The following is a 7,624-nucleotide window of genomic DNA, read 5'->3' as shown; positions in this document are numbered from 1 at the left end:
CAGCAGGACTCCAACTCAAAAAAAAAAAAAAGGTACAATAAAGGCATGATTAAGTAATACATGCAATTTGGCGAAGGAAATTTTGAGCAAATCTTGGTGTTTGGGAAATCTGAAGGGATTGTGGTTATAACATTACAGTTGTGGCTTCAGCGCGCTCAGGGCGCCCTCTAGTGTCCATATTAGCTAATGACGCCATATTTAGAAAAAAAACACTTTGGTAATTCTGGAGGACACAAGATTGAAGCCATTTGTCAAATTTTCAAGGTCCTCATTATCTGCTCGTTCTATTATCCTTAGAAATTTGCTAATACTTGTTATACTCAGTCACTCTACCTTTGCATCAGAAGGTACGCTCAGAGCTCCTAGCGTCTCATTACAGGCCCAACAAGCCAGGGCAGTAGCGCAAGGCCTGGAGGTCAGTGCCATGAGGGGTTGGATGAACCTGAGGCTGTTGCATTCTGTCTGTGGAGCTGTAGGGGCCTCAGGTGTTGTGTGTGAAGCTGAGCCTCTGGATCATCCTCTGGCCCCACATAGGGTCCCTTCCTGGATGCCTGTCATTCCTGGAACTCCATGGAACTCAAACACTGGGCCTTGGACTGGAGAGCTCTCTAGGATAGGTCAGGCTTGGCCTAGTCTAGTCTATGCTATATGTCTGCCTCATGGCTCTCTTCCAGCCCTCTGCTGATACCAGAAATAAAAACAGATTGCCTTAGGGTGGTGGTTCTCAAAGTGTTGTCCAAGGACACACTTGGTAACTTTTTGGAAATGTAATTTTTAGGCCCCACTTCAGATCCACTGAATTGGAATCCTTGTATTTTAACAAGCCTTCAGAAGAATTCTGCTTTTCAAATAAGACCTCCTCTCCATATCCCCCTCCCCTTTGTCCCCCTCCCTTCATCTCAATATTGAATAACTGTGATTTCTTTCTTTTCTTTCTTTTTTTTTTTTTTTTGAGTTGGAGTCTCACTCTGTCGCCCAGACTGGAGTGCAGTGGCTGCTCCCGGCCACCACAGCCTCGACCTGCTGGGCTCCAGCGATCTTTCCGCCTCAGCCTTCCCAGTAGCTGGAATTATGTGCTACCACGCCTGGCTGATTTTTTGATTTATTGTAGAGATGAGGTCTCGCTGCCCAGGCAGGTCTCGAACCCGCGGGCTCAGGCAATTCGCTCACCTCAGCCTCCCAAAGGCACGGGATTACAGTCTGAGCCACTGAGCCTGTCTTCTTCTTCTTCTTTTTTTTTTTTGTCAGTCGGAGTCTCACTCTGCTACCCAGGTGGAGTGCAGTGGCATGCTCATGGTCACCGCAGCTTCAACCTGCTGGACTCAGGCAATTTTTCTGCCTCAGTCTTCCAAGTAGCTGGAACTACAGGCATGCATCACCATGCCCGGCTAATTTTTTGATTTATTGTAGAGACGAGGTCTTGCCAAGTTGCCCAGGCTGGTCTTGAACCCGTGGGCTCAGGTACTCTTGCCTCCACCTCCCAAAGTGCTGGGATTACAGGCGTGAGCCACTGTACTCGGTGAATAGCTGTGATTTCTGAATAGTCAGATGTGAAGAAGGGTTTAGAAGATTGTTTCTTTTTCTCCCACTCTTTTTTGAGCAGGAGTCACACTATCGTCCAGGCTGGAGTGCAGTGGCATGCTCACAACCACTGCAGCCTTGACCTGCTGAGCTCAGGTGATCCTTCTATCTCAGTCTTCCAGGTAGCTGGAACTACAGGCGTGCAGTACCACATTGGGCTAATTTTTTGATTTATTGTAGGTCTCACCAAAGTTGCTCAGGCTGGTTTGAACCTTTTGGTTCAGGCAATCCTCTCACCTCAGTCTCCCAAAGTGCTGGGATTACAGGCATGAGCCACCACACCCAACCAGATTGTTTCTTTTGTGAAACTTCTGTGACTTCTTGGTCAGAGCTTATGGTCTACATATACGGCCACAGAGCAAGTCTTCATTGCTGCCTGCTTTCCTTGCTCTCCAAAATGCAACTGTATAGAACACCTGGAGACCATCTAGATTTAAGTGTATTGAAGAGAAGGGAAATTCAACTAGGGTTTCCGCAGTGGAAGGAAGGGAAATGCCTTAACCCAGCTCTCTGATTCCTCATTTAATGGGTTTGGGCTGGAATGTGGGTACAGATGAGCCTCCCACAGTGCTGCTGGTGGTGAAAGAAATAGCCCCTTCCCACCTGGTATGTAGATCTTGGCTCCTGGTGGCACCACTGCCATGATTTGCTTGGAACTGCAGCTTAAACCCAGTGAAAACTGTGTCAAATACTAAATGCCTATACTGGACCAAATACTCAGTGTGTTGAGAAGTTTGTACAAGGATTTTAGGACAGCATAAACAGGCATGGTCCATGCATTCATCTAGAATTCTGGGTTGTCCAGATTCTGGCGCCAAATACCAAGCTGCACATCCAGGTGTGAGTGCCCTAGGGATACTGTCAGTAGGACATTTAATGTGAGATACGCCCATTTAAGGGCAATGCTAGTATCCTGAGTTCCACTTTGGAAGACAGAAATCTCTCCTAGGGCAGAGGAGATAAAGGTTCCTAGTGATATTTGTTCGGTTCCTTTGTGGAAAGCAAAGGAAAATTGATTCAGGCAATTAGATTGAAGCCCTTTCAGAGGTTGTCATGATGTCCCTGTGGTTCCATGGGAACTTGAAAGACCCTCCCTCCTTCCAGCTATTTTGTCAACATCAACAGAAGAAAGGGGCTTCCATGAAGGTCAAATATTGATTCTATCCCTGAAATTAAGTCATGAGCAAATAAGAAATGCACTAAGCCATTTGGGTGAACTGTCCCAGAATTTAAAGCATCGGCAGTGAGAACATGTCAGAATATAGTGAGAGGTCTTTCACCCTATGATCAAATCTGATAAAATTGATCAGGACTTGCTGCCTGTGCCTTGTGATGTCCTGGGACTTTGGCCACATCTCTGATTCTATAAACTTGCCCACAGTTGTCCAACAACTTTCTTTTAGCTATGTAAGACAGACTCTGTTATTATGGTTTATACCCAAATAACTCAAGTTACTCTTTTATGAACTGCACAGTCCCCATGGGGAAAGGGAGGGAGAGGTAGATACAGGTCAATTTTACTAACTGCTAAGCATTTATAAGAGACATGTGGCTTTTTTTTTTTTTTTTTGAGTTGGAGTCTCACTCTGTCGCCCAGACTGGAGTGCAGTGGCCACTCCCGGCCACCGCAGCCTCGACCTGCTGGGCTCCGGCGATCCTTCCGCCTCAACCTTCCGAGTAACCAGAATTACAGGCGAGCGCTACCACGCCTGGCTGATATTTTGATTTATTGTAGAGATGAGGTCTCACTGCCCAGGCGGGTCTCGAACCCGCGGGCTCAGGCAATCCACTCACCTCAGCCTCCCAAAGGCACGGGATTACAGACTGAGCCACCGAACCTGGCAATTTTTTTTTTTTTTATTTATTGTAGAGATGAGGTCTCGTCAAGTTGCCCAGGTGGGTCTCGAATCCGTGGGCTCAGGCATTCCATTCACGTCAGCCTCCCAAAGACGCGGGACTATAGGCGGAGCCACCGATCCTGGCTTTATTTTTATTTATTTTTATTTTTTTGATTTGGAGTCTCATTCTGTCACCCAAACTGTAGTGCAGTGGCACGCTCCCAGCCACCGCAGCCTCGACCTGCTGGGCTCCGGCGAGCCTTCCGCGTCAGCCTTCCAAGTAGCTGAAACGACAGGCACGCGCTACAATGCCCGGTTAATTTTTTGATTTATTGTAAAGATGAGATCTCGCCAAGTTGCCCAGGCGGGTCTCGAACCTGCGGGCTCAGGCAATCTACTCACCTTGGTCTTCCAAAGCGCTGGGATTACAGGCTGAGCCACCGAGCCCGGCCTCTTTTTTATTTTTGAATTGGAGTCTCACTTTGTGGCCCAGGCTGGGGTGCAGTGGCATGCTCACAGCCACCGCAGCCTTGACCTGCTGGGTTAAGGGGTTCCTTCTGCCTCAACCTTCCAAAGTAGCTGGAACTACAGTCACTCACCACCATGCCTGGCTGTTTTTTTTTTTTGTAGAGATGAGTCTCACCAAGTTGCCCAGGCTGGTCTTGAGCCCATGGACTCAGGCAATCCTCTCACCTCGGCCTCCTAAAGTACTGGGATTATAGGTGTAAACCACTGCAGTCAGCTAGCTAATTTTTTGATTCATTGAAGGAGACAAAGGTATAAGCTGACAAAGTCCTTATGTCTTAAAATACACAAGCTTCACAAGATCCTCGTGTTCCTGGCCTGGCTCCCACAAGAACTTGGCCAGTACTTTCCTTCTCTTGATGTTTACCCCTGAGAATGTTGATTTAGTAGGATTCAGGTAGTGTGACCTCTAGACTGCGTAGGCTGGATGTAGCCTGCTTTAATAATAAGTTTGCTTAAAAACTTCAAAGAACACAGATGTTAGTAGTTTTACTTAGACTCACAAAAAACAAAGATGTTAGTGCTATAGTAATCCTGCCAAGTTTGGCCTTATATAAAGGGCATGCTGTGAGAATAAAATTGCTCTCACCTATTGAGGAGAGAGACCTCCCAGTACCACTGTTTCTTTGTCTTTCTTTTCTCATTCCCTTCCCCCAACTCAGGCCCTACTCTCTGGAGGCTGGAACTCTGCAAGTGGCATCTGAACAGGGACCTGAGTACTGGGGACAGCACTGACTGGAGAGGAACCCTCACGGAGGCCGGCTTTTCTTGTGCAGCACTGTGATTCATTGAGTAAGTATCGAGGGCACAGTAATAGTCATTGGGAGTAAAACATGGGACATTTACATTCTAAGGAATGCACTCTCTGTGAAGATGTTAAAATCTACACTGAAAGCTAGAGGAACTAAGGTTACAGATAGACAACTAGAATTTTGCAGTTTATAGAGGAAGTATGTCCCTCGTTTCCTGCCGGGACGGTTAACCTGAATACTTGGGAAAAGGTGGGTAATCATTTGAAGGATTATTATCAAGCTCACAGTCCTGAAGTCGTGCCAGTAGATGCCTTTTCTCTGTGGAATCTAGTGAGGGATTGCTTAGACCCCTCTCATGAGTTTCATAGAGCGGAGCAGATTCTTCCGTCGTTGCAGTGTTCCCCCTCAGCTCCTGCTTTAGGTGCCCGTGACGATCAGGAGGGTCACCTTCCTGAAGATTTTCAATAGGAGCAGGATGAGGTTGCTGTTCGGTATCACAATGATGAGATATTTGTGGTCACTTGAGGCTCTGGGACCGAGTTTCCTGAGCCTCCTAGCCCACCTATGGAAGAGATTGAGCCCTCCGGTCCTCCTTTATTTATTAATACTTTTGCTCAACTTATGGATTTATTTACTATTTTAGCTAAAATATGCTCAGTTTCAAAAGAGGAGGCACCGGTGTGTCACACTTTGAATTCAGAAAAGGAAGTGTCTTTGTGTCGCACTTTGAATTCAAAGGAGGAAATGTCCTCAATACTGGTGTATCATCCCCAATTTCTAAGGAGGAGATCTCTCCTGGAGATGGCAAGACCCCCCCCTTGGGTCTCAGCAACCCCTCAATTGGCACCGACCAGAACTTTGCTCATGGAATCTGGATCTGGGTCTTCTCCTTTTTTGGCTCCCGTCCAAACTCAGCCACCCGATGTTCGGTGTCTGGTGCATCTCTCCCCATTCAGAAGGCTGTTCAATTCACCTTGCTGCGGGGAGATGATTTGGAAAGATTTCATGCTTATCCAGTAAAAGTTACAGGTTTTGATGACCAGGGAAGGGAGATCCGAGAGTATCAGACTTTGTCTCTTAAGTCCCTGAAGGACCTTAAAACTGCTGTGGCACAATATGGAGCTACAGCACCGTTCACATTAGCTATGCTGGAAACCATTTCACAAGAAGCCTTGACTCCCTCTAATTGGTGTGTGGTTGCAAAGGCATGTTTGTCGGGCGGGGAATATCTGTTATAGAAGACAGATTTCTGGGATAGATGCAAAGAGCAAGCTGAGAAAAATAGAGGAGGTGATCTGGATATGGTTCATTTGGACATGGTTTTGGGCGGAGGAGAATACTTCTCCCAAGAGGCGCAAGTCCTATATCCCTGAGCTGCGTATGGTCAGATCAGTGGAGCAGCGTTGGGAGCATGGCGTCGTCTACCGTCGGCTGGAGTTAAGACAGAGCAGCTTTCAAAAATATGTCAGGGACCTGACAAGCCTTACCAAAATTTTGCATCTAGATTGTTGCAGGTTGTGGGTCGATTGGTGGTAGATGGAGAAGCCGGGACTCTTTTGGTAAAACAACTGGCTTATGAGAATGCCAATTCTGCCTGCCAAGCGGCCATTTGTCCCTATCATAAGAAAGGCGATCTTTCAGATTATATTCGCTTGTGTGCTGATATTGGGCCTGCCTATATGCAGAGAATGGCCATGGCTGCAGCTTTACAAGGTACTCCTCCCCACAAAAATTTTAATGTAATGAAATCTGGCAATGCAGGAACCCAAGATGCCTGCTTCAACTGTGGGCAAATGGGTAATTTCTTTTTTTTTTTTTTGAGTTGGAGTCTTACTCTGTTACCCAGACTGGAGTGCAGTGGCTGCTCCCAGCCACTACAGCCTCAACCTGCTGGGCTCTGGCGATCCTTCCACCTCAGCCTTCCAAGTAGCTGGAACTACAGGCACGCACTACCAAGCCCGGCTAATTTTTGATTTATTGTAGAGATGAGGTCTTGCCAAGTTGCCCAGGTGGGTCTCGAACCCATGGGCTCAGGCAATCCACTCACCTCAACCTCCCAAGGCGCAGGATTACAGGCTGAGCCACTGAGCCCAGCCCAAATGGGTCATTTCAATAGGGAATGCCCAGTGGCCACTTTCTGAGGAAAAGCTTACAGTGGCCGCTGTGCTTGTTCAGGAGCAGCTTGCGGCTGGTCACATTGAGCATTCAAATAGTCCTTGGAACACTCCTATTTTTGTGATTAAGAAAAAATCAGGAAAGTGGCATTTACTGCAGGATTTGAGGACTGTTAATCGCTCTATGGAAATTGTGGGGCCACTACAACCTGGTCTGCCCTCTTCTGTAGCCATTCCAGATGACTATTTTCTTTTTATTATTGATCTTAAAGATTGCTTTTTTACTATTCCACTTTTTTGCAAGGATCAAAAGTGCTTTGCTTTCTCATTGCCCAAAGATTTCAATGGAAGGTGCTGCCTCAAGGCATGACCAATAGCCCCACCTTGTGTCAGACTTTTGTGGCCAGAGCCTTGCAACCTGTTCGATCATATTTTCCCAAGGCTTGTATCATCCATTACATGGATGATATTCTTGTTGCTCATCCTAATGAAGAACAATTGCAGTAGATATTTTTAAAACTATGAAATTCTCTCCATAATGCTGGTCTCATTATTGCTCCAGAGAAAGTGCAATGGGCAGCTCCCTATGAATAGCTTGGGAGAGTTATAAATGGGCGCAAAGTCTGGATGCAGAAACCCCAAATCAGAACTGATCCTTTAACCACCTTGAATGATTTCCAAAAGTTGTTAGGTGACGTTAATTGGTTGTGCCCTTCTCTTGGAATGACCACTACACAACTCATACCTCTCTTTGATATCTTTTTTTTTTTTTTTGAGTTGGGGTCTCACTCTGTCGCCCAGACTGGAGTGCAGT

Source organism: Carlito syrichta, unplaced genomic scaffold, assembly GCF_000164805.1.
Source record: "Carlito syrichta isolate Samal-C Ts95f unplaced genomic scaffold, Tarsius_syrichta-2.0.1 Scaffold314703, whole genome shotgun sequence".
Classification (NCBI taxonomy): domain Eukaryota; kingdom Metazoa; phylum Chordata; class Mammalia; order Primates; family Tarsiidae; genus Carlito; species Carlito syrichta.
This window is presented reverse-complemented; position numbering follows the sequence as displayed.